The 27,663-nt window shown below is 46.1% G+C and overlaps 1 protein-coding gene across 6 annotated transcripts in view; it reads left to right on the plus strand.

The window, feature by feature from the left end:
• Positions 1-27,663, plus strand: part of DAB2IP (DAB2 interacting protein) — a 328,611-nt gene that overhangs the window by 195,125 nt on the left and 105,823 nt on the right. The window contains exon 1 of one of the 6 annotated variants that reach the window (XM_034793823.1): positions 8,022-8,428. The exons of 4 other annotated variants lie outside the window; for them this stretch is intronic. The gene's annotated coding sequence lies outside the window, so the exon portion shown is untranslated. Of the gene's footprint in view, positions 1-8,021; positions 8,429-21,558; positions 21,773-27,663 lie in introns of those variants that run through there. One more of the 6 variants, XM_034793822.1, reaches the window with a different exon arrangement.

Genomic DNA, 27,663 nt, shown 5'->3' on the forward strand with positions numbered 1-27,663 from the left:
ACATAGCTGAAGTTGTGTAGCGTAGGTCGACCTACCGCGGTAGTGTAGACATAGCCTTAGAGAGCAAGTTTGTCCAGATTCTGTAGATTACCAGACTCCCCAGTAGGGCACCTGGCACTGGGGGACCTGGGAACATTTTGCTGTCTTTAACCCTTTAATGTTTCTTCACTTGAGGGAAACTATAAACAGTTGAAAGTGAATGCCAGCTTCTATTGCCTGTGTTTGCGTTGATAGTTGGTTTCAGATAGGGTAAGATGATGCTGGAGCTGTCCTAAATCCGTTCTCATGCACATTTGCCAAATGATCGTGCTCCAAACTACCTCTTGATTTAATCACTGTGCTGCTCCTTGCTGCGTCCTCTGACGTCTCTTCACCCACACATACTGTGGACACGTGTCCGAGTGCTGCAAGGCTGCTGCAACAGTTCCCAAAATACCGAGTACAGCAAAATTTGAAGCCATCCTTCCAGTGTTTTTGGCTTTATTGTGGTTTGAAAAAAGAACTACTGTAGGCTACTGCTGTACGTTCATTAGAGTACAATTGAGAGACGCAGGAGCAAGCTTCAACGCTACTGGGCAGCTCGCCTCAGGATCAGAACCTCTCTCTTTGGAGACAAAGACTCTGCCCGTGATAGGCTCCAGTTCAGGAAAGCACTTAGCATGTGCCCAAGTGCCTTGCTGAACCGGGACCTTATTCTGGAAATAAGGAGCGCTGACAGCTTAGATTTAGTTCCCAAATGTAAGCTTTGTGCAAATAGCAATAAGTGGGGGCTGCAAACTCTGATATGAGTAGAAATGTTTTCATGAGTTTTCAAAACTTAAGGCCGTCATTTCCAACCTTGGATGCGGAGAGTTAGGCACCTTAATCCAAATTTAGCCACTTAACTAAGTGGCCTGCTTTTCAAGTGTGCTGAGTCTATTGAAATCAAGGGGAATTATGAGTGCTCTGCACCTCTGAATATCACACTGCTTATTTAGGTAATAATTGTCACATTTGGGTACCTAGTTTTAGGGACTGAAATTTGATCTAACTGAAAAAAGTTTTTAAAAGCCCACTGGCGTCCTCCCCATGCAGTTCTGGGAAGCCAAAACCATCTCCATTAGGTTGGGGCCTGGAATCCAGAAAATGAAACAGGGCTGGATTCTGGCTGTGCAGAATTCATAGAATATAGAATATCAGAGTTGGAAGGGACCTCAAGAGGTCATCTAGTCCAACCCCCTACTCAAAGCAGGACCCCCTGCACACAGTGCAATGTGGCCCACAGACTATAAACTCCCAGTGAAACTGACCACTCTGCTGCCAAGTGTGTTGCTGCTGTTCTGACCATGTCACATATGTCCCTCCTTTCATCCTTTCTCTAGCTACATAACTGGTTCAGTGTCAAGTTCAAACTCCCTTTTTACTTCTCTCCAAGGCCCCAATCTGCATGTCTGTTCTCATGTCCCCCTTCTCCCTCTCTAGTCCCCTAGGACCATTCCCATTCAGACATCTCTCTTAATTGCTTCCTTTGCTTCCATGATGCCCCCTGTGCTTGGAAGCTGGAACAGCCTGGGTCTCTTCCTGTCCACTAAATGCAATACCCTCCTGTTCTGCAAGTGCTGGTCATTCCCCTTCTCTTCCTTCAAATCCATCCTTAGTATCCATTTCTGACCTCAAGTCCCCGAACTCTGATCTCCTCCCCTGTGCTGTCTCCATTCCTCCCCGCTGCTGTTCTGTTCCTTTGGGTATTACATGGGTCCCAGCTAGAGTGAAATCCTCTGGCCTAGCACCTTGTTTTTTCCCTGTTTGCAAAACACTCTTTCTAAATGGCAAAGGCCATTAGCATCATATTCTAATGCTCTACTTTGTCTGCTACCATGTGAAAAACTTCCTCTCAATGAAACACTCCACTGGTGTCAGCAGTAAAATTTTCAATAAACTCTTAATTTACTAAACTACTTTTTAGGGAGGGCGCGGAGACCTGGAATGGCTTACACACACACAAATGTTTAAAGGCCAGAGGGATCATGCAAAATGTATTCCTTTAAATTCAATTATTTTTCAAGAAGACCAAAAAAAAAATTTTTTTGTTTTTGAATTGGGTCAACATTCTACCTCTGCAGCGCTCAGCCATTTTACATATGACACAATCACCCACTCTGTTTATCTTTAGGCAATATGCTCTTGCAAACTGCCAATTAATTGCAGATTGGTGCCTGCTCTCTGGATAAACATGCGGAAGCAAGAAAAGGAAGGAGCATGGTTCTGACTACTTGGGGAATGAAATCTGTCATTGTCTTAGCCTTGTTATCTGCTATGAAGGCAGACTTTTAACAGAGTGTTCTTCTCGTAAACACTCTTTTCAAGCACCTTCCAAATTTACATTGCTGGTGTGTCAGGCATTGTTGATGGCTAGGCATCAGTGTTTTAAAGTAATTGCTTTCCAAAACATTAAATGGAGACTGTCCCTGCTACAAGACAGGGATAACCATTACCAGGGGTGAAGTGCTCTCAGCAAAGGTCCTTCAAAGGAAAGGTAAAACCAAGATCTAATAAGATCATGTGCTGGCATGTGGTTTGTTCTAGTTTAATTCTACTCTGTGGATTATAAATCCAGCTAGTCGGTTGGGGAGTTTCTGGGGACTGATTTGATCCGCAGTTGACCTGTTTGGGAGGGTCATAGGCCCAGATCAGATCTGTCGATGACTTGTTAGGACAGCCTGCATCGTTCTCCAGGGCTAACTGACCTGAGAGTTCTTTTCCATCTCTAAAAAGAATACACCAGAGGGGACAATCCTTCATCAGTGGGAGGATGCACTGAATAGAACTGAGTAGGTCTTGTCTGTTTCTAATTCAATGATGCTCTGATGCTGAGTGCCTTAAAAATAAAAAGAGGCTCAGCTGAATCTATAGTGGCATCAGAGAGCCAGGACAAAATCCTCTCCCAAGGCAATTCTCAAGAGGACTTTAAACAGCCATCTTGACATTGACTTACTGTAAATTAACTGTTCCCTCTAGGTAAAGAGTAACAAACTATTTGAAATGAAGAGATAAGTGTGCATATGGATACATTCTCCCAGTCTCTTGTGGACTTTCAGTTTGGTTCCAAAACCCTAGAACCATAGAATATCAGGGTTGGAAGGGACCAGGGAGTACCTGGTGATGGGGCACTTTCTGCTCTATTACAGTGTAAATATGGAGTAAATCTGTGGAATTACTCCAGATTTATACCAGTGCAACAGAGTAGAATGTGGTTCATTATTACCCATTTTTATGACAGCATCAGTGCACATAGTGGTTTACAAGCCACACTGTGTTTTTTTTTTTTTAATTATTAAACATTTGTATTGCATGAGCAGCTTGTGGCCACAGTGGGATTGCGCTAAGCACTGTGCAATGAGTTCATAGTCTATCTAGAACAGACACAAAATGAACACTTAAGAGAAGAGGCGCAAGGATGGAAGCAGAGAGGACCATAGGAGAGAAGTCAATCTATGATGGTTGTTCCCAGTGGAATTCTCAAATTTGTGACATGCTTTTATCTCTGGTGTTAGAGGCTGTATTTGGTAACTGCAACTCCCAAATGCTTGCTTACTTACCATATGCCTTCGTTATCCATTGCCAATGTGTTAATTTGGGTATTTTACAGCATATATTACCCCCCATTTCTCTCTCTGTCTGCTCTGATGTTGATCTCTATTTTAGGAGGGGCAGAGGGGGAGTACCCAATGTCTACTACACAGTATTTTGGAGCCCGGGGCAGCAAGCCTCCCAACCCGAGTACAGACTTGCATTAGCAGTGCTCATGCTAGCACTCTAAAAATAGCTGTATAGACAGCACACTGAAATTGCAGCTCAGGCTCTGAAGTCCACCCTCCTCCCTAGGCTTCAGAGCCTGAGCTCTGGCCCAAGCTGCAACTTCAAAGCGCTGTCGATGCAGCTATTTTTAGAGCGCTCGTGTGAGCCCAAGTCTGTTGACCTGAACTGGGAGGCTCACTCCAAAATGCTGTGTAGACATTTCCTCATGTGGCTCAGAAATGACCCTTTCTGGATGGAAAGGAAGCCAAGCTGATAGGCTCCAAAGGGAGTTCCATCCAGTTGTCTCTAGCACAGAATCTTGGAGATGTGGGTATAAAGTGATTAGCAGGGGGAAGAGGGTGGAATACTCAAGACTCTGAGAAGTACATGAAGGATTCCTAGGGACAGATACTGTTGCAGTGAGGGGAACTTTAAGAAATACACTAGTATAGAAAGAGTCTTAGAGCCTCTCAGCCTGTTAGAACCCAGGAACACTGCTGAAGAATGGAGTTGCCTAGCCCAGGTCGAGCCCAAGAACATTGAAAAACTGGTGGAATCATGTGCAGGTGACTTGGAGAACATATGATAAGTTACTACAGGAGACTGTTAAATGTACGGTAAAGCAGAAGCTTTGAACTCCTGGAACTTGGCTTGTTTAGCCTAACCAAACAAAGGCTGAGGGGGAGATAGGATTGCTATCTATAAATTCATCAGATGGATAAATACCAGGGCAGGAGCAGAGTTATTTGTGAGTTATTTATGAGGGCCTGTGATGTGCAGAAGGTCAGACTAGATGATCACAATGGTCCCCCTGATCTTGAAGTCTATGAACTGCAATACAGTCTCATGAAGAAAATGCCACTAAGTTGATTCAAGATGCAGCAAGGTACAGGTAGGAAGTTTCTGGCTTTGTAAGATCATGTGCCCTGTAGTCAGAATCAGGAGGAATATGTTTTGTATTGAACAGGTACTTCACTAGCAGGCAGAAGTTTGATGAGTCATACGAGGGCTCAGGAATAACCGTGGGAATAGGTCTATGAACGTTTCCCTGAAAGACCTTTGGGAATCATGGATATTTTGCCTTCCCTACATTTTAAGGCACCTGAAAGCTTCAGATTATGCCCTTTGCATGTAGTTGTGCTTGCACCTGGAATAGTAGCTATCTTTTTGTACACGCTGCCCCTGAGTCAAATAATTATTATTTATACATTTCTTTATGGCTCCAGGAAGTTTTCCTGCTCTTCAGGCTAAAAGGAAATTACTTCCCTCTCAACAGCAAATGCCATGTTGGTAGCACTCCAGATCTATGCCAGTCCACATTAACAACGACGACTGTCTGACAAAGGGCCTAATCCAGCCTTCACTGAAGTCGGTGGGAATTTTGCCATTGAGTTCAATAAGCATTGATCTGGCCTGTAAACACCTACATAGGAGTATGAGTCCAATACCCTTTTCCCACTTAGTGACCTCCTGTCCAGTCCTACTGTAAATCGATCTTCAGGAATGTTGTTTCCTTTTCAGTTGATCTCTTGCTGTCCTAAGTCACCTCATTGTGGGTATTGCACACAGACATTTTGATTTTTTATCTATCAGCTTACAACATGCCAGGCATCGGGTACAAGAGCAACTGAACTCAAGGTAAGCATGGTTAGGATGTGAAAGCCTGGACACCAATGTGACTATAGAGCAAGCTGTGCAAATTGCATGCCGTAGATTAGAAGGCTGCCATGTTTAAATTGGAGTGACAGTGAAACGCATGTGCTCATGCACTAGTATTACCCAGGCTGCTGGAATAAGATCAAGACATTGCAATTGACAACATTTCTGCTGCTCTGCCTTTCCAACTACTTGCCCCCAAACTAGGAATTTCCAGAAACAGTGGATCTGCTCAATGTTCTTCTCTTTATGCCAGGATCCATCCTGTTTTTGTAGCAAGAAATCTGTGCATCCCTTCCCTGTGAACGTTGGGTGCATGATGTAAGCAACAAAAGTAGAACAAAATCACAGCCCCGGCTATTCATAGGCTAAGACTAGAAGGGACTACTGTGATCATGTAGTCTGACCTCCTATATAACATAGGCCCAAGAACCTCCCAAAATAATTCCTAGAGCAGAGCTTTTAGAAAAACATCCAGTCTTGATTAAAAATGGTAAATTGTTCCAATTACTCTCACTATTAAATATTTACACTTTATTTCTAGTCAGAATTTGTCTAGCTTCAACTTCTATCCTTTCGATTGTTATACCTTTCCCTGGTAGATTGAAGTGCCCATTATTAAATAGTTGTTCTCCATATCAGCATTTATAAACTGTGATCAAATCATGCCCCAACTTTCTCTTTGCTAAGCTAAATAGATTGAACTGTTATAATGATCGACACGTTTTCTGATCCATTAATTATTCTCATAGCTCTTCTCTAAACAATCTCCGATTTATCAATGTCCTTCTTGAACTGTGGTCACCAGAACTGGAAATAGGATTCCAGCAGTGGTCACACCAGTGCCAAACACAGAAGGAAAATAACCCCTCTACTCCTATTTGAGATTCCCATTTATGCATCCCAGCTCCCCTTAGCTCTTTTGGCCACAGCATCACTTATGCAAGGTCAACATCAAGGCAGTGATCATGAACGCTCCAGATTAGAAGTATGAAAATTACTGCTTTGGGATTGTGGGATATCAACCCAACTAGTCATGTTTTCTCTTGTATTTTTGTCACTGGCTGGAATTTCCTAATTGATAAAGGGGAACTAAAATCTGCTGAGCTGAGGCTGCCTATCAGGTCATTATATTTTAATTTTCTAGTATGATATAAGAACATCCACACTGGGTCAGATCAAAGGTCCATCTAGCCCAGTATCCTGTCTTCCAATGGTGGCCAATGCCAGGTGCCCCAGAGGGAATTAACAGAACAGGTAATGATCAATGATCCATCCTGTTGCCCATTCCCAACTTCTGGCAACCAGAGGTTAGGGACATCCTCGCTAATAGACATTGATGGACCTATCCTCCATGATCTTATCTAGTTCTTTTTTGAACCCTGTAATAGTCTGGCCTTCACAACATCCTCTGGCAATCAGTTCCACAGGTTGACTATGTGTTGTGTGAAAAAATACTTCCTTTTGTTTGTTTTAAATCTGCTGCCTATTAATTTCATATGATGGAAAAGAGGGCCCTGTCTTGCTGTCAAAAAACATGATTTATTACTACATTAGGCTTCTGTGAAGTTTCCGTAGAGGACAGAAATTACTGCTACTAATACTTACCCCTTCAGAAGAAGTGAGTAACGAATCTCCTTAGCACTTATTTTTCCTTACCAAATCCCCATGCTAGAGATGGAGAAGCTGAGGCAAGAATTGGAAGTGGAGTTTCAAGATGCTCTCTGCTAACATCTTTGGTTTCCAAGCCTTGGGCACTAGCATTCATTTTTGTTTTTCATTTGTATTACAGTAGGGCCTAGGGGCTCCAGTGCGCCCGTACTATGGAAATACACAGTCCCTATACTCCACAGTGTGCTCTGATCAGATAGCTGAGAGCAAGGAGCTATTATTAGCTCATTACACTGAGGCTCAGAGAAATTAATGGTCATGGGGGGGAGGGGGGTCTACTGTAGAGCTGGAAAATTGACCCAAGCTTGTGCCTTATCTAGAAGTCCATCCTTCCCCTTTCAATAGGGGATGAGACTCTTGGGTTTGAGGGGAGGCATTGCATGATGCTAGGGTGACCAGACCGCAAATGTGAAAAATCGGGAGGGGGGGGTAATAGGAGCCTATATAAGACAGACCCAAAAATCGGGACTGTCCCTATAAAATTGGGACATCTGGTCACCCTACATGATGCCCTTTGGTTCATGCTTAATGCTTTGTACATGGAATGTGTCTCTCTGGGTGTCCATAATTTAAAATGTGTATTATAGACAGCAAGGCAGGGGGAAAAAACCAATCAGCCTGACAACCTTGTTATAATTTTGCTTTAAAAGGTTAACTGTCTTAAGGAACTAATAAAGACCTGGCTGTGATTCCAGATGCAAATGTGTGTGAAACAGGCTTGACATTTTAATGATACATTTCAGGCCTAGGCAGCTACATCTCAGGGAGAGTTTGGAAACATTTATTCCTTTCACTTGACTACATTCCCCCCCCCCCCCCCCAATCCCTCCTTAGTGCGTCCACCAGTCACTTATCTCGGGCAGCGCTGGAGATTTCCACTTGGCAATGGAGGGGTGTCTAGTTAAGGGATTTGTAGACAATCTGTAAGTGGGGGAGCCCACAGGCAGACACGCGGGCCTTGTCGCTCCTCACCCACCGGTTTGCTGAACCGCACTAGTTACAGACGATGAAGAAATGTGCTAGGTTCTGCTTAATTCGGAATGAGTTCCTTTGCCGTGTAAACCGGCTTGGCCGTGCAGTCGGAGCCAGTCCCTGAGCGAGCTGCTGGGCGCTGGAGCCGATGCCGCTCCTTGTTCCCTGAGAAGCGAGCCCTCGGGAAGGGGGTTGAATTACAAGCGAGGGGCAGGCGGCAGCGTGCTGCGCCCGGGCAGCTGCAGAGGAAGGGGGCGGCCTCGGGCTCCGCAGGCCGGAGCGTGCTCCGGGATCCGCTCCCACTAACCCCAGCCTGGGCCGGGCGCCCCTCCGGCCGGAGCAGCGGCGCGAGGTGAGTGTCCCGCGGGACCCCCGGGGCTGCCGGAGCCCGGCTCGCCTTGCAAGAGGGAGCGCGGGAGACTCCGCGGCGCCCGGAGCTGGGCTCTCGGAGCGGGCCGCCCCCGGGGGACGTCCCTGCTGCTCCGGTGCAAGCAGCCCGCGGGGGCAGAGGCCGCTGCTCCTCCAGCCCAATTCCGGGCGGTGCAGCCAGACCCCGGCCCGGCCGCCTGCAGGGCAGCGTCTTGCTCCATCCGGGATGGGGGTTGTCGGAGCAGTTTTGTGCGTCAGCCCCGTGCGCTCACCCCCCCGAGACGTGCCCACAAGGTGAGCGCCCTGGTCCCAGCGCCTGGAGGGAGCAGCCTGGTGCGTGGGACCGAGGAATGGGGCGGGGGACGCCTGCAGGAGGCTGTGATCCCTATCTTTAAAGGGAGACTGTCAACTTAAAACTCCCATAAGCTAAGAATGCGACTGTCCTTCCCTAATGTGCTCAGGGCGGCTGAGAATTAACCCCGAGGTAGTGGTTAAAGCCGAGCCCCAGTTCATTCCCCCATGTGTGCATTTTGTGTGCGTTTTGCATTTCATTCCGACTGGGGCAGTGAAACTAGATAGAGCAGTTTCACTCCCCCCCACTTAACTTAACACTGGTCAGTTCCGCTCTCCGGATCCCCTGCACTTGTCTGGTGCCTGCCTGATCCGAACACTTCAGGGAAGGTTAAAATTGAAAAGCAAAATTACAAAATAACGGATGTCTTTGAAATTAAATTAAATTAATCAAATAACCCCTGGCAAATGTTTCCCTTCGTATTAGGTTTCATACAAACCTTTTTAAAAAAATTAAATTCAGTAGAGGCCAGTTAAAAAACGTGTCACGATAGTGGATGCTGCTTGAAAAATCTTAACCAGTTACTTTATCTGTTCTGGTCTTTGCATTATTCACCATTCAAGCACTGCAAAAAATAATCACCAGGTTGTGAAGATTGTCACGGTTGCTATATTGCTTTACATTAAAAAAAAAAGGCAGTAAATCCTTATGGTACCAGAGCCCCAGGGGGACGGGCGCAGGAGCAATTTCTAGCGGGGGTGCTGATGATGGGAACCATGTATGTGATGTTTGTTGTTAATGCTTTAGGCCAGGGGGTGAGGTAGCACCGCGGCACACCAGAGAGTAGGACACAGCTTTCGGATGGGGTCTTGCCGAGGCCAGAGGCTAGATGTGGCTCCCTATGGGGGGTGGAGGTGTCGCACACCAAGCAGGATCCAGCTTTGAGGAAGCACGCCAGGCAGGAGGAGGAGGATGGGCCGGGAGCATGAGGAGAAGAGGAAGGTCACAGATCTACTTGAATATGTTCATGTTAAATTGTAGCCTGGCATTTACAGTGGTTCATTTTCACAGGCCAAGTGGTTATTAATAGTCAAGTTAATGTTCAAAGGCAAATTGATTTGACTCCACTTACTTCTTTTTATTTCTCAGCCATCAGTTATTCAGTTACTTTTCTTGTGTGGGTGCATAAGGGGGGGTTGGGGCCATGGCCTCTTTGGAGAGGATAGTCCCTACAGCAGCATTAGCTCTGCAGAGTGCTTGTGCAGCATCCCTTTTTGCTGAGCCCCTGGTTGGGAGGCTGGGGCAGGCTCTTTGCACCCCTCTTTCCTCTGTACTCCCATGCAGGAGCCAGGCACCCTCTGGCCCTTAGCAATTAGTACTTGATGTCACCAGGAGTGATTGCAGCGCTTGAGGGAGGAGAAATCGCTGTGGTTAGGCCTAAAAACACAGCCCAAGCAAACTCCTAAGAGGCTGAACTGCCTCTCATGGCCTCATTAGTTGACAATATTAAAATGAGGAGACGCCAGTGCGGTGGGTGCAAAAGCTGTTTAAACAAAAGGGAATTCGCCGCTCACTGGGAAAGTGTCTCCTTGCTTTCTCCCAGTGAACCGTGCGTGCTGTGCTCCGTGCTCCTCCCAGTAGGGCTGAGCTGTGTGTATCTGTCTGTTGTTTTAGCAGAGCAGCTTAGTAGGATTTTGTGGCCCTAGGATGCATATTTGAGAGGCTGGAAAGATTGTGCACAGAAAGAGAAAGCAATAAGTAATTTCATAGGATCTCAGCTGCTGTAAGAGTGACAGGAATAACACCTTTTCTTATTCAAAATGCTCCCCATAGCTCCGCTGGGGTTTATGCATCAGAACCGCCCTCCTTCTCTGCTCCTTTTTGACTTTCATAGTGTTAGACATCTGTAATTTTGATGACAGACTTAATAATATAAGCTACAATTGTCTTTTATGTTGCAAAGAGCTGTCAAGGAGACTGTAGCATTATCAGCTGGAATAATGGAAGGCAAGGCCAACATTTTCAAAAGAGGCCACTGATTTTTGGGTGCCTCAGTTTCTGGGGGTACAGCTTGAGACACTTGGGATCTGTTTTTTTAGGGGCATTGCCTTCTGCTGGAATTGTGTGTGCTCAGCGCCTTTGAAAATCAGGCCGAGGATGTTTCAGGTTGGATATCCCAAGTCAGTGACCACTTCTGAACAGATGGGCATCCAGATTTCTGGAAAGATTCTTTTTTCTTGGTAATTGAGGGCATGTCTACCCTACAATCTTAAGTCGACCTAGGGTAGGTTGACTAACAGGCACCACAGTAATTACTCTGGTGGTTGATGTCCAAACTACCCTTGTTCTGTTGGTGGTGTGCATCCTCACCAGGAGCGCTTGCACCGACTGACGAGGGGCAGTGCGGGGAGCTGAGAGCCAGGGTTCTCAGCTCTGCACAGCTCTCATCAGGAGCTCAATTGTCCCCCAGGCTTCTTGCCTCCCTGCTTCCAGCCAGCTGGCTGCCAGGGTCCCAGCAGGGAGCCAAGAGCCACGGGAGTGGAAGGGTGGGGCAGACTCGGTGCAGCTGGGCTGTCTGCTGGGAGCAGGGACCATAGGGGCAGCAGGGCTCCAAGGGGGAGCCCAGGCTGGGAGTCTTGCTTGGAGCGGAGACCTGGCAATTGATCCCTGAAATTGACAAGACAGGCAACAGCTGATGTAAGGAACCCAGTGTCTACAGAGACACTGCATCAGGCTAACTACACCGATACAAGTCCTGAGCCTCTCGGGGAGGTGGAGTAATTATATTGGTGTAGCAGGGCACCTACATCAGCGGGAGCAAGGCTGTAGTATAGACACTGACATAATTAGGTTGACATAAGCTAACTCTGTAGTGTAGATCAGGCCTCAAAGACGCTTGGTCGTCTCAAGGGATCCTCTTCTGCTGCTTGCTCTGTCTGTCTCTCTCTGTCTCCTTCCTTTCATTTTGTGTCTAAACTGAGAGCCTCCAGCCAGAACACAGACGCGTCATGTGCCCTGCTTATTGTGAACTGAGAAGTCCAGTCCATGATTCCATTTGCACTCTCTGCTGTTGTTCTCTTCAGGTGTGTGGCGCATATTCTCACTCCAGCTCTTGGAGATGACTCATGTGAGGGACGTTGCCTTCCGGAGTAGATTGGCATTAACTCCAGCACAGGAGATGCCCATGGCTGCTTGATGATATGGTGACGGGTGATTTAGAAATACTTCTAACAACCCTGGCTCACAGTTCCATAAAGAGTCTCCTCTCCCTTATCCTCACTCTCCAGCCAGTTCTTTCAAACGAAACTCTTCCCCCACATCTTGCCCAGTGTCCAGCTGGCTGATTGGACGCCCTGTCAATAGCCAGAACTTTTGCATCTGAGAAGGAAATGAGCAGGAGCTTAGTCAAAGCTGCAGAACTCCTCTAGAGACGCAGAAAAGAAGTTTCCCTTGCCCAGCCGCGCACTATTGTTTCAGCCAGATGTTTTGACCTGGAGTGAGTCAGGTGGGATCAGGAGTCCTGGGGAAAGTGCATTGGTGGCAGTGGGTGTCCTCATGCTGGTGCGGTTCTGGCAATGGTAGATCCAGATCTCTGCGCTGGTGTGATGGGCAGAGTTCACCCACTCGGCTCCCAGCCAGCGAACAGGACGCAGTGAAGCTGGGCTGCAGCCAGTAGATGAATGGCCAAGATTTGGGAACAAGAATTAAGGTGATAAAACAAAGAATTTTAGCAAAAGCCTTTAAGCAATTTGTCACACCCACAATCTGATAGGCAAATGTGCCTGCTATTAACTCTTTCAAAGTGATTGTGCAACGTGTTACGTGCACTGGTGCCATCACATGCATAACAGAGCTGAAAATCCCAGAGGTAATTTAAACCAGTTCTTCCGCCAGCAGGGCATTTCCTGGGAGCCACTGTCCCTTGAGTGCACCTCAGACTTCATGAGGGACCTGAAATGCCCTGCCCTGCACTGTGGAGTCTGTGCTCCTGAGGGCCTTCTTATGAAGATCCCACCCAGTACGTCATGAAAGGTCATATCCCACATTTTTTAGGAGTAAGGGTATTAATTCTGGGGTGCTGGGCAAATTCCAGCTTAGGAAATTCCCTTCTGTTTCCATACATTGTCCCAAATTGTCCTGTGAAGACAGTAGTCCTTGCTTCTTGACCTAAGCCGTTGTGTAATGTTGCTGTGTGCTGTCAAACTCTTACTTGTTCCACACTAGCAATGGCAGCGTGTGTGTGTGTGTGTGTGTGTGTGTGTGTGTGTGTGTGTGTGTGTGTGTGTAAAGTGATTCCTATGGACCTTTACCTAGAGGGGTTATGAAGCTTAAGAAAGCCTGTAAAGTGCTTTGAGCTCTGTAGATGGAGGCCCTATAGAAAGACAAAGTACATATCATTGTTATTGGTATTAAACAATACCACCAGCCTTTCTATGCTACCCATGGGTCTGTGCAGTCTGGGTTGCTAGAGGATGTCTGCCCTTGGCTTGAGCACGTGGTAGCAAAAGCCCAATCTGCTGAATGTCAAATAAAATTGAAATTGAATAGTGCTGGGTGCATTGTCACAAGAGAAACCCAGCTCCTTCCAGATGATCGGTGGACAGTGGGTTCCCCAGCCAGAGTGAATCTGGAGCCTTCACCAGGAACTGGCAGCCCAAGAGAGGAACAAAAAGGGGGAAGTCTGGAAAAGAGTGGCCGATGGCCAGGCTTTTAGAGAGACTCCGACAGTGACGACAAGGGACCTGGACCCATTCTGCAAACCTCTCCCTTCTAAACCAGAATTGACTGTTAGCGCTGCCATGGCCGTTACTTCTGTCAGTGGCAGAGCGGTGATTGGTTTTGGAGCCAGGATATTATTTACCACACTTGAATGATGGTGCAGATGTGGGAAGTTAGCGTTTAGACCTAGGAGCTTAGCTGTGGTTTGTGTCGTGTCCCTTGGCTGGCTTAGTGAAGAAACAGACAGGAATACGGCTCTTGGAGCCTTTCAGAGAACCGGGTTTCTTGTATATTTCAGTGCTTGTCCTTTCACAAGGGTGAAGGAGCCATTAAGGGCAGAGGGCTGTCATCGTTTAACGGCACCCAGCAGCACCATACAACAGTTTAAGACACAGAATGAAGGAAGGAGAATTCTGATCCCGTTGAAACTGTGAAGGGAATTTAAATGAACAGAGTGGTCACTAAGAGGGCTTTTGGCCAGCACACAGGGTTATTGTCTTGACTCTTACAAAACGTGCCCTGAGAATTATGACTACAAGTGCCCATGACCTCTGCAGCAACTTGTCCATTAATATGCTGGGCCACTCGTTCAGTGCAGACTTACAAGGAGAAACTCTAGGCACAGAATTGCCTGGCACCACTTCCTGTAGCATTAAGGTATTCCATGCATATCTGCCATGGCCCTTTTTCACTTGGGAAAGATCGCAGCACAAGGTAATATCCCTCGGGTGAAGTGACTTGCCCCAGGTCAGATGGTGAGGCAGTGGTGAAGCCCTGATTACTCTAAATCACTAAATCTAAATTCGTCCCCTGCTGTAAATCACTAGGCAACACTCCCAGCACCATAGCAAGTGCAGGAGAAATCTCTGGGGAATTCCTGCACCCTTATCTGTGTTGCTTGTTTGTTACTGGTGTCCTAAGCACTTTCCTGTCTCCCTGACTCTGAGAACAGGGCTCTCATCCACTCCAATCTGTTACTCCATGGCCAATTGCAGGAGGTGGAAGAACCCTGGGAAGAGCTAGTCCCAGCATTCACAAGGATACGTGTTTCCTACACTGTGCTACAGAAATGGCCTTCCTAGAACTTGGCAGGTCAATGTCAACGTAGGCTCACTTTCGACCACGAGCCCCCAGAGCGGCTGGAGAATGCTTAACGTGCTCCAGATGAACTCCCTGTGGCAGCCTTCTTGTAGTAAGAGGAAGGTGTGCTGTTGCCTTAAAGATCCAGCTTGCTGCTGAACGTACACATGAGCTGCTGCGCTGAGTTAACAGTAAGCAGCGTGTGTGTCCGTGTCCATCCGTCCCTGATCCTGTTCTCTGTGCTGGGGGAGTCAGATGCCGAGCCGGTGTCCTTGGAAATTGGGGTTAATCCCAGCCAGATGGCGCCAAGGGCTTGGCTTGTGTGCGCTCTGTGACCATCCCCGGGTGGCTACCTGGAATGCTGCAGCGCATGCCAGCCTCTTGCCGGTTTGCCCCCTCAGCCAGACCGACATGAGTAACAATGGGCGTGTCTGAGCTTTGTCACGTGTAGCGAGTAAAGCGGTTCACGATACATTAATCACTGATGGCCACGCTGCCCGGGTGCTTTTCGGTTCACTCGTGGCAGCAATGCTGTGTTGTTCTGCAAAAGAAAAAAGAAGTCTGATAAAAGGACCTTTGAACTCCAGTGTTTGTGTCTGTGCTGTTGCCTGGGCGCTGAGGTACAGGGATCAGTAGCACCAAAGGAACTTGTTTGCCACCCTGGATGTTCATGCTTTCAGTCATGGGCTTCAGTAGCATTAACGCTTCTCTGTGTTTGTCAATTGCTTTCTGCCTGCTGACTGGGGATCACCTAATAAACCACCAGATAAGGCCTGGGTGGTGGGAGCTGGAAACCAGAACCTCTCAGAAACCTCACTTGGAATTTCAGCAAGTTGGTTCCTGGTCCACACTTCCACCACAGCTGTGGCGATCAGGTGAGCCCTGCCCCAGATTGGTACATCAGGGCGTTCACAGTGGAGGGGCTGCAGCCCTGTTTGTTAGTTGTGTTGTGGTATCAGCTAGGAGCTGCAGACAGGGACTAGGCCTCCACTGGGCTCGGTGCCATACAAACCCAGAACAAAGAGATGGTTCTTGCCCCAAAGAGCTTACATTCTGCAGTTGTCTCCCACAATAGCCAGCCCCAAGTTTTCAAAAGTCATGCGTTGCTCTCCCTCATAATTTGATTGGCTTGAAAATCATGAAATTTAAACAACAAATAAAATTGGGGTTTCTTTCATTTCCCTTCTGGATTGTGAGTCTTTAGGGGTCATGTTTTCAAGCTTTTGTCTGCAATCATGGGGGCTTGAAAGTTACTTTAAAAAAAGCAAAAGCTGAGATTCTGGTATGTTCACGTGATTCCAGGAGCTGAGGCTGCATGAAAAACACCAAATACCATGAGACTCGCAATACGATCACAAGAGTTGGCGACACTGCATCTCTTCCTCACGCTTGGTTCAACAGAGCACGAATGTGTTGATCTCTAGGGCGCTCTCCAAAGCTTTTGCCCTGGTTTTTCCTGGGTTGAGTGGGGAAGAACTTATTTGTTGTAGGTCCGGGCGGTTAATCTTCCAGCTGATGTTGTGTGCACTGTGGTTTGGATTGGGAGGTGTGTTGTACCTGACATCAAGCTCTAGGCACATGAACCATCGACGTGTACATTGTATAAATCAAATAAATAACTCTGTTCTGAATCATGGGGAACCCCCCAAGTCCGATTCCACACTGCAAATCAGCCAGCACCAGCCCTGTCTGTACAGAACAGCCATTTCCTCTCCTTCTGGAAGTAATCTTTAGGATAGTTTGTGAGCGGGGCAGCAAGCAAAGAAAGAATCCAAGTTTCTAAAGTAAATGCTGCCATCTGTCATACAAAATAATAGATTAGGACTCTCCGTGTGTGAGAGAGTGCGTGAAACCAAATCTCCAGGATTGCACCGATACTGTGCCGCTCGTTGCCCTTTGCAGACCAGCACACTGTACAGGGGCTGGGCTCCAACGAAGTTCCTATAAAGCTGGCTTGCGTTCGCAGCTCCTGCGCGTGGCCCCTTTCACAATGCTGAAACTGTCGGGCCAGCTGCTGTTCTCTTCACTGCACTCTAGAATGGGGGCCTGTAACCTTCATAGAAATCAAATTGGTGTTTGTGTGTGTGTGTGTCTTAGATTGTACATGTATGTGTGCATCGTATCTGTATGAAATAGATCCTCCTACAGAGAGAGAGAGAGAGACTCATGTCATGAAAACATAGAACCGTACCAATAATAATAGCTAGCTGTTATTTAGAGATTTCCGCTGTAGGTCTCAAAGTACTTTACAAGGGAGGTCAGTATCATTATCCCCATTTTACAAAAGGGGAAACTGAGGCCCCATCATACCCTATTTTGGGCAGATAGTATATCTTTTAATTCCACATCTCCTGCCCCCAATAGCTGGTGCTAGCAAATGCTAACGCATTTCTATAAAGACATACCACCTTTGTTTTCTTACGGGCTTTGTGCTTTGCGGTTTTTGTGGCTGCAGTGTTTTTGTTTATCCCAGACTGAGCCTAGACCATTGTTTCCTATTGACTCACGCCACCTTTTGACTGCCCCTTCCTGTCCTGCACATAAACACAATGTGGGAGTGGGAAGTGAACACGACAATTGGGCCCCCGTTTTGATGGATTACACCACTTGAGAGCCAGTCCTGTGAGGAAGGAAGTGATAGAGATGTAATGGAGGAGCTGCACACTCTGAAAGCTCTCGGGGAAGGTAAGAGAACCACAGCAGGGTGGGATTTCAACTGAGAACATTGCTATATGTTCAGAGCAGTTAGGTTGTTGTGGCAAGCTTTAGCCTGGCTGTGATTAGCTGGCTCATCTGTGCATGGCTGTTCTGTCCTGTATCATGTGAGGACCTTACGAACATGTCGTGCTTATAACAAGTGTCTTAGCACTTTTGAGGGACACTTTATTTTTCAGGCTCTGCCTGAATTCCTGATGGTGCCATGGAACCAAAAGTTGCCAGCAGATCTGTTCTATCTACACAGATCCAAAGAATCACGTTGATTTCTCAGGCCAGCTTTCTGTCTTTTCTTTTTAGCATTTAAAAAAAATGGCACAATTGAGTCTTTACTAGGGAAATAGCGGAAGTCCTTGAGCTGTCCTACAGCAGTAGCAACACAAGAGAGCCTGCGTCAGTGTGTGGGCTTATTTTGCCATTGCTCCCGATCTCTAGTGTCAAAGGGGTGGCTAGTCTCCCCTTCATGCATGTGTACCGCTCTTCACTCCTATTAACACTAATGGAAATTACCCATGCATATGGAGAGGGAGGAGAGAGTCCTAAATCTTAGCGCAACTTCAACATGAATTTTCATCACCCAGGTTTCAGGAATAATAAACTGTGGCTGGGTTTAAAACAAAGGGGTGAATGGGTGAGAGTGTTGGGACCATTCAGAATATCTGTAGATGAGCTGATGAAATATGAGCAGTAAAAATAAATTGAATATTTCAGGGCCTAAGCAGCCTGCTTGTAGGGGCCAGGAATGCCATTTCCCCTCAGTATGTAGGATTGCCTTCCTTTGAAACATCCACTATTAGCTGCTGCTGGGGGCAGAATACCATACCAGATGGCCTAGGGGTCTGATCTGGGATACTCCGCTAGAGGGATACATAAAAGCACAAAGACAATAAGTGTCTTGCCAAAGGCCATCAAGTGAGTCAGACCTGACCACAGCTCCCAGGGTTCTCAGACTGCTCTTTCTGTAATGATCATGTTTAGTTCATACATAATACTTATTAAATATTAATCATCAGTGGGGCCCAATCTCAATTGGGTGGGGCCCAATCTCAATACACATAACAGGTGGCCATGCTTTTCAGGAAATACTGTGTAACCTCTCTAAGATTGCTGCTGGAAGCCCAGGACTGAGGGGTGTTGCTCTGAAATGGGTTGTATTTATGAAGAGGGAATTTACCATGTATGTCACAGAAGTGGTACCAGAGCTGAGACCTACCAGCTGTACTTTGAATTGTTTTACCACCCCCATTCTCCATGGGCATTTTCACTCTGTCTTCTTTTGCTGGTTAGTCGTGAGATAATGAAACCAGAATCCCTGCCCTCCCCTCTGCCCTAATGATCAGCTGACAGAAGGGGCTCAAGCGCGGACATCTGAGCCACATGAGAATCTCCTTAAAGTCAAACTGCTGGGCCCCAGAGACCCTGTTAAACACACAGCTGTGATGCACAGTAAATCTAGCTCTTAAATAGGTTTATTCCCTGATCAAGCACCCTGGAGGCCCCTTAGCCTTCACGCACACTCAACCTGGTGTTAATTATAGGGCTGAGCCTACGAAGGTCAGGTCTCATGCTTCATACTGGAATCATATTCCTAACCAAGTTTATTATTTTAATACGAGGGATGAACTGTAATGCACAATAATATGCCAGGTCCAGAGCTCTTAGGAACAGACCTGAAACGGTATATATTTATGGGCAGTATTGTGCGAGAACATGACAAAAATGAATGATCACATTCTCTAGTATAATCACTATACCAAACAATGGCTTTGACTGAAGGCAAGTAAAAAAAATTCTACACAGAAGAAAATGTACTACCAGGTCCCATATTATAGACTGGCGAGATATAACTGTCTCTTTCTATGTGTGTGTATATAACATACGTGTGTGTCCAAACCATTTAAAGGACACTTAGGCCCCTAAGATACCTTTGCTCATGAAAGAGAAGCTTCATGTAGCAGCCCTGGAAAAATATCTGTTGTATTTTTATAATACTTTTATAGTGTGAAGAGTCATAGAAATGTCGGGCTAGAAGTGACCTCAAGAGGTCATCTAGTCCATCCCCCTGCACTGAGGCAGGACCAAGTATTATCTAGACCATCCCTGACTGGTGTTTGTCCAACCTGTTCTTAAAAACCTCCAATGATGACAGGGATTCCACAATCTCCCTTGATAATCTGTTCCAGAATTTAGTTACCTGTAGAGTTAGAAACGTTTTCCTAATATAACTGAAATCTCCCTTGCTGCAGATTAAGCCGATTCCTTATTGTTCTGCTGTTATTAGATGTTTGGTTCCTCACCAGTGCAATGCTGCAGAGAAGGCATAGCTGCATCCTTGCCACATTTTCTTATTTAACAGGGACAATCTCAATATTTTAGCAGATTATTTGGCATTTTCCGTCATTCTGTCCTCCCAGAAAGTTCTCTGTAGACCATGGCATTTCTGTGCAGTTCAAAGGAGTGTCCCTATTTATCTGCCAAGTCCTGCCAATTATATTTTGGAGTCTAAGCTGGTTGCATCCTTATAAAGATTACGTAAAGCACGTAATTTTAAGAAGGCAGAGGGCCAATTCATCTGGTTTATTTACTGCTACTGCTATGAGACTGGGCAGTGGTAACTGGAGTTACTCAGCTGTGGAAAGCACTTATGTGTGTTAAAGCAGAGGACATCTGTGCCCATTAACACCAATGTTCAGAGAAGCTCAACTGGGTGGGGAGCCCATTTATTTCTAGTCCCACAGCTGGGTTCTGGTAGAAGGCCTGGACTGGCAGACAGCAATGAAATGGCTGCTAGAAATATTTGGCAATGTGACCGTGACAGTAAGTGTATTCAGACTCATTATTAAGAGAGTGACATAGATTCAGGACATATTTTATTGTTATCATAGTAGGAAAATAGATACCCATCCCTTCCGGAATGAATGCAAACAAATTTGCAGACTGCACCAATTGATTTAAAAGAAAAATACAGGGATGGCAGGTGTTAGGAGACTGTGCCTGAAATAGAGTTTGGATTAACAGGAATTCAAATAAGCCCCCAGATTTGTGCCTTTGTTTTTGTGTTTTATGATGGTTTTTTCTTTTTCCCATCTGGGATCAAAATAACACAAGATCTGATTTGTCATACGGGAACTGAACTACCAGATCCCAGTTGTTTCAGCCCAATAAGCAGCTCCCTGTGGCATTGACAAACATTCACAAACACAGATAAGCATAAGTAATTGAAACACAAATACCAGAGCCTGCTCAGGCCCCTGATTGTCATTGCAGAGCCCTTGAAATGAGCCCCACTCCACTGCACAGTGTGAGAGCAGAAGTTTAATGGAGGCAAAGTTATCTAATGGTTAAAGCAGTGGGCTAGCAGCCAAAACGCCTCGGTTCTGTTCCCATATCTGTCATTGTCTTTCTGTATGACCCTGAGCAATGGACTTCTTTGGGCCTCAGTTTCACCAGCCATAAAATAAGAAATATACCAGTCTGATGTGGTGTGACAGTTAAAGGGACACAACTTAAAAATCACATCTGATTTTTTTATGATCCCGGTGACCTAATGATTTTAGTTTGTTTGCCTCTGTGCATTTGACAGCATGTTGTGTATAGTCAACTTTATTTCTCTTTCCCCGGTGTAGCTGTTTGTGTGAGTATTTTGCATAGCAACTGGAGGGAGAAGAATGGGTGTGAAACCACACCAATCAGTGGGGAGTCGGGGGCAGGTGTGGGGACTCTCATACTTCTGACTCAGGGGGTTTTAATTGACTCGATTTCCAGCTGACAGCCTCCCTTTAGTAACAAATTATTATTGATTTATTGGTTATTTCTCTGAATTGCCCTAGGGCCTAGAGGCCCAGCTCATTTTTGCCAGCTGCTGTACAAATTCAGAATAAAAAGGCCACTGTTCATAAAGCACCTCTTGGGCCTCAGATAGAGGTACTAGAGACATGTCAAATGTGTGTTTGTTTCAAATAAAAGCATTGTTCTTTTATTTGAACACCAGGGGCCTGATGCCCCATTCGGGACACGCCCCAAACTTGTTCTGAAACACGTGAGCTTGGGGTTCTCCAGGAAGGCAGGGGCTAGAAAAACCGCTGTTAATTCCTCCATTATAATCTCTAGATTTAGGGGCACTATTAATTTTTTTAATTCATTTTTAAAGTTTGAAAATAAGTGTATTTAAATTTCTTCTACTGTCTGTGGGGTTAAAAAGAAGCTCTGTGCCTTTAAATTTGGAATAGCTGGGAGTTTGAGCACTGTCCCTTTAAAAGCACATTACATAGAGTTAGAATATAGCCTTTGTTTAACTAGTGATGATTGTTCCCAGTGGACTGCACTGGAATGGTTTACGGAGACCAGAGGGGGCTAAGGCTTGGGGCCAATAGTCAGCTTACAGATCGTAGCTGTTCAGACCATACAAGGAGGAAAAGAGAGGAACAGGGTGATCTCTGCACTTCCTGCAGTGGATTTGGGAGTTTACATTCAATAGTTCTTCCTGGTTCTGGAAAGTGGGCAAGGAAGGGTTGAACTATGGTAAGTTCTTCCATCTTAATTTTGTGTGTGTGTGTGTGTGTGTTACAAGGGGAGGCTTAGAGATGCTGTTCTTTGTGAACATGAGGAGAAATAGCAGCTCCTCGTTTCTTTCAGTGCGTTTTCTTTAACCATCTTCGACATCCTTAAAATCTCTGCTTTTCCTTACACTTTTTTTTTTTTCCCAAAACTCAGGGCCTCTTGTCTTTCATTTAATTTTTCATTTAATGAAACATCCCCTTAATTAAATTTAGTTTAACAAATCCCAGGAGAGATTATCGCATGACAAAAAGCAATCTGATTTTTTTATTATTATTATGGTGAAGTAATGAAATCTGAATTTTTATCATTCGTCTGCCCCCTCCCCCGAGTATGTGTAATTCACAGGGTTAATGATTTAAGATGAAAGGAAATGTCAGATTTGCCACTTACGCTGAACTGATCCGATTAACGTCCTATTCGTGTTCTTTACTTCTAGTTTTTTTTAGTTCCTGAGATTGTGTTATTCTGGGTTAGGACATACAGTGTATGTAATTATATGTAAGTTCTTGCCGGTTTCTATGCGTTTGTCTGGTATGGTGAGGATATTTGATTTCACAGCTATCAATGAGGATTGGAGATAGAGTGACCAAATGTCCCGATTTTATAGGGACAGTCCCAATATTTGGAAGTTTATTGTATATAGGCGCCTACTACCCCTCACCCCCGTCCTGATTTTTCACACTTGCTGTCTGGTCATCCTAATCGGAGAACAACAAATAATAATACAAAGATTGTTAGGGACTAGGAAAATTAAAGAGAAATAACAGATTTCTAGGGAAAAGTCTATTAAGTAACAACTAGTTTGACAGCCCTGCTGAGCTCATAGCTCAGAGAAAACAGGCTGAACCCTGAAAACCTCTCTGATTTTCTAAAATTTTCTCATTCGGGAACATATTGCTTCTTCAACTTTGCCTCAAACAATTGCAGTTACAGTAAGTCAGGTCAGACAATACTGGATTTCCTATTGAATTTGACTCGTATCGGTTCGCGCTCTCTCTCTCTCTCTCTCTCTCTTTTTGTCTTTCCTGGCCTGAACTGTGTTAAATTATTTCCAGACCTACTCATAAATCCTGGTTGAAGGCTAAGGAAGCGATTTGGACAGATACTGGCAGGCTGGGTTCTGGGAACAAGATTTCCCAAGCTCTGAACACATCCAGGCTCCAGAACCATGGCTTAAATATTTGGAACAACCGTCAAAAACTAGGTCACTTGAACATCAAAAATCTGTGTAAGGGGGAATATCCTGTCCAGGGGATTTGAAACTCTGCAAGTGTCTGGCAATTGTGGCCTGTCAGGATATCGAAACATGGCTTTGTAAGACATCCCTTTCCCATTGCTGTCAATACCGCACCAATTCAGCCAACAGAAAAAAAAAAAATCCTCCAGGAAATTAGCAAATAATGTAAAGGTTAAAGGAGGAGTCACTGTTCCTTATTCAGAGCCTGGCTGTTCAAAATTGTACCTCTTTGGCAAAGGACATATGCAGCAGATCTTGACAGCAGGAGAACAGACTTTATGCCTCGCTGGATAGCAGTCTACAGGATGGGAAGCGTAACGTATGGAAGTGACAATGCATACTGGAAGTGCAAACAACTACAGCTCTGGGCCAAAGTGATGAGGGAAGCAATATTAAAAGCAAAGAATAATATAAAATAGTTATTCAAGAGAAGGATTTCAGAGCAGTGGGGTTCTGGATCAGGCCCATCTCAGTTCAAAAAACACAGGATGTGTCATGATCACCGCTCTGAGATGCTCACCGTTCAGTAGAAGCTGCAGTACAGGGCATATCCCCTCACACAGCTGCATCCATCTCTGTCCCAACCCCCAGCTTGCTGACCTCCACCACTGAGACTGACTGGCAGCATTTGTCTTTCAGACACTTTTCCAGCAGGATCACCCCGCCTGCTGATTGTTATTTGAGCAGCATGCCGCCTGCTGGCTGAGGTTCCTTTCCAGAACCCAGGACCAGCTCCAATCGCCAGCATACGGAATTTCTCCCATTGTCACAATAGGTCCCCTGCAGCAGTTGGGGTTAAACTGCACTCTCACAAGTCTGGCTAAATGGCCAGGCATGCTGTGCTCAGCCCCAGGCTGGGGCAGAAAATATTTGCCTTAATTAAAATGTGAGGAGCCCAACTGCACAGGGAGAGCGTCTTGCGTTTTAGTGACTAACAGACAGTGGCTCTGAGGGCGTGGAAGATGAGGGTTTAGCTGGGAGGAGTGGGGCAGGGAGAGGGAAGGAGGGAGATTTGGACATACTCCTCTGCTTGCGGCCAGCTACAATATTCCATTCCTCTGAGCGCCCTCAATTCTGCTGGTGAGGGGTGCTGGACCGGGCTGGAGGCTGCTGGCCGGCCTCCACCCTCAGAACAAGTACAGCGCAGCTGGAGCAGCACAACCGCCCCCTCGCTCCACCCCGGTCCCGTATGGCCTGCTCAATGTGACTCAGTCCTGACCTGCTGGAATCAGCCTGAGGGGTTAGAGGTGAGTTCACTGCCCACGGGCCTGCTCACCCTCTGGCCAAGAAGTTGGGGGCTGTCAGTTGTGGTGCTGGATTTCTGTGGTGTCGATGCTTGTCTGCCTGGAACTAGACTGAGGCTACCCACTAGTGTCACGTGGGTCCCCAGACAACCCTCCAAGGGTGCCAACGTTCAGTCCCACCTCCCTAGCTGTATTGTTGGTTTAACCACAGCCTTTAGTAACTAAAACACAAGACGCTCTCCCTGTGCAGTTGGGCTCCTCACATTTTAATTAAGTTTTATGCTGCTGCTAATGTGGGTTGTTATTAACTGAACGCTACGGAGAACACCACTTGTATATCAGCTGGTGAGCCAGTCCCTAGCAGGCTCCGCCCTGTGGTGGATACAGACTGCATCTCCAGTGATGCCGGTTTAGTGTGTGTGTGTGGGACACGATGCGTCCCCACCGCCAGACATGGTGTGCAGCAGCGGAGTGGAGGATGCCTACAGCACCATCCACACCAAGACACTGGAACGCTGGGTTTATGATAGCCACTGTCAGCAATGGGTCGCATGGGACTGGTGGTGTAGAGGGGCCAGAACCCTTTTCAGCAAGTAATTTAGACTGTACCCTCTTGAAATTAATTAAATCATCTGGGAGATGCTGCAACTCTTCCCACCACAACCTGATTGACGAGAAACACAAATGTAAGATATTTAGTGTGATAATATAATATACATGGCATCTAAGCAAAGCCTCCTGCAGCCAGGAAACAGATGACCCATTCACCTTGCTATACAGACCCACTTTCCCTGGGAAGTGTTTAGATACCCAAGTGGTGGTAGCTCTAGAGAACCCTGCAATAGCTAGCTAGAAAATGAAGATGTTTCTTGAAGAACGACAGAAGCGTGTGCGACCCCCTACCCCTGAGCTGAAGAAGAAAGGGTTCCTTTCCCTAATGGGGAGTGGGTGACTTTCTTTCCTACAGGCAGTGGGCGCCTGACACTGGATAAGTAGCTGTGATGTGATTCATAAAAAGCTAATTTATAATTTGCTAGAATATAATCCTGTTTGATCAGTGTTATTCAGTTCTTCTTTCTTTTAAAATTCAGTGCACTTAACTACTCTACGAGGGTTTATGAATGTTTAAAAATTGCTTTGTGCTCCCTAAAGTAATTTGACAAGTCTGACAGCTATTGATTAAAAACCTGAAATTATTCAGGCTGCAGGATGACTTGGGGGATTAGATAGAAAGTTTTTTCAAATGTGAAAGGAAATAAGATGTTGGAAAGTAAATATGTTCTTGAATATTTTTGAAAAATCCATTACAACTGTGAAATTAAATTGAAATTAGATACTTGGTGTGGGGATGAAGGAACTAAATGCTGGCTTTGCTATGTGGGTGTCAGGGAGCAATCCACCAGCCCAGGTCTGAAAATCTCAATTGTACCCTGCAAAGTGCTAACAAAAGGACTCTGTGATGAAAAATCCATTCCTGGTCTCGATTAGGAGGGATCCTTCGAGGAACCCATTGATGGTCCCTGGTGCCAGCCACTAGAGTAAATGCAGTCATGTGGCAGCCCCCATCCTGAGGGCACATGCACAGCCAGGCAGATTCATGGACTGAGAGGGAGGTGCAAAGATGGGTTTGTGTTGGAGTTGCTGGGGCCTGGTTCAGCCCCATACTGAATTAGAAAAGCTTCAAGGCTGCCCTAACGTGTACTCCAAATGCAGTTGTTAGGTGGCATCCAGAGCCCCATGCAAGAGTGCCAGAAAACCAGCTATGCTCTTTCTTCCCCGCCAGGAATGCCCTGTTTCAGGGCAATCTCCCAACAGGCCCGTAAAACAGCTGTTGGGCCACTTTATCCGTGCCCCACCTGCACAAATCGGATGTGGCTCTGGGCAGGTCCTGCTTCTTGCTGTAGCTGAATTCAAACTGGGACCCTCATGTGTCCTTGGCAGCAAGTCTATCCAGTAACATCTATCAGCTGAGCCAAAAGGAAGCCTCTTCCCCTGGCCTAGCTGCCAGGTGCTGCACTAAACTGGATCCTAGCCCGAGATCAGTCAGCGGATAGGACTGTCTCCTTGCAGAGCAAGATGCCTCCAGTACCCTGAGAAGTATCTACCCCACCTGTAGGAGTTCTCCTTAGGATGAGCTGAAATCCAGCGATGGCAGCTGGGATTGTGGAGTAGAGAGTTGTTCAGCTGCTGCCTGCGTTGACAGGGGGAAGTCCCTCCTCTCCCTGCACCCACAGAGGGGAAACAGCCCCAGATCCTCAGATTCCCTTTTGAAATCAATGGGAATTAGGCACCTCAGAACCTTTGAGGTCCTGGGCCAGAGACCCCTCTGTCACTGCCTCCCAGGAGAACATCAGATTCAGTGTGTTCCATGTTCTCGAGTCTCAAGAAAGGTTTCCATTGTTGGGGTGGGTTATTGTTAATATTGATTAGGAAAAATGAATATTTATAAGGGAAGAATCAGTGAGTACTGTAGGCTAGTATGAGAGATCCGGCCACTCTTGATAGGATCTGACTATTCGGCAGATGAGAAGAGTTCGCTAACGTCTAGTCCCTGTTTAACTGCGTGATTAGTGGTTGCTGCTTTCTCATTGGTTATATTTATTCTGGCAGGTGTTTGCTGTTGATACTGTATTTTGGAATGTATTCTGAACATTATGCCTCTGTCTATGTAGATAATACAGCAGGATCTGGTATTGCTGGCCATAGCTTGCAGTTATGATTCATATCTGTGGATCAAAAATTGCTTTGGAAAAAAGCGATTTCCCACTGGTGCTGCTGTGTTTGTAATAATAATAAACATCCTGTGCTTCTTTAGCACCCTCTATTGCATGCTCTCAACACACTTTACAAACATCAATTAATTTAGCCTCACAGCCCCCCTGGGCGGAAGGTGTATATTTTACAGATGAAGAAACTGAGGCACAGGGAAGTGAAATGACTGCTTTGAGTCACATAGTGAGTCAGTGGCAGGGCTAAGATTAGAACCAGATCTTCAGACTCTCAACCCCCATGCCATTAACCTCACACTTCCAACTTTTGTACTCTGGCTTATCAGTGGGGAACCGGAAGTCATTGTGCAGAATCTCTTGGGCGGTTTTGCAGGTAAGGAAGATTTTCACCCCTTTCCGAGGGCCACTCTGCCGCAGGTAGGAATGCTAGGACTTCTGAGAGTCAGTTGTGACCTGCTGACACGCCTTGGCATTCCAGTGCCTTCCAGAAATGGATCTGTTCTTGCAAGATTGAGATTTTGCTTCTGTGGGTGGGGAGAGGGTGTGAGGGAGTTTGTGTATGATGTGTGATGTTGTGAATATACTGATAAAGCAGCGTGGCAGGGTTACCTGAGTTGGTTGATTAGGCACCCACGGAAGTTA

This window comes from Trachemys scripta, chromosome 17, assembly GCF_013100865.1.
Source record: "Trachemys scripta elegans isolate TJP31775 chromosome 17, CAS_Tse_1.0, whole genome shotgun sequence".
In the NCBI taxonomy this organism is placed as follows: domain Eukaryota; kingdom Metazoa; phylum Chordata; order Testudines; family Emydidae; genus Trachemys; species Trachemys scripta.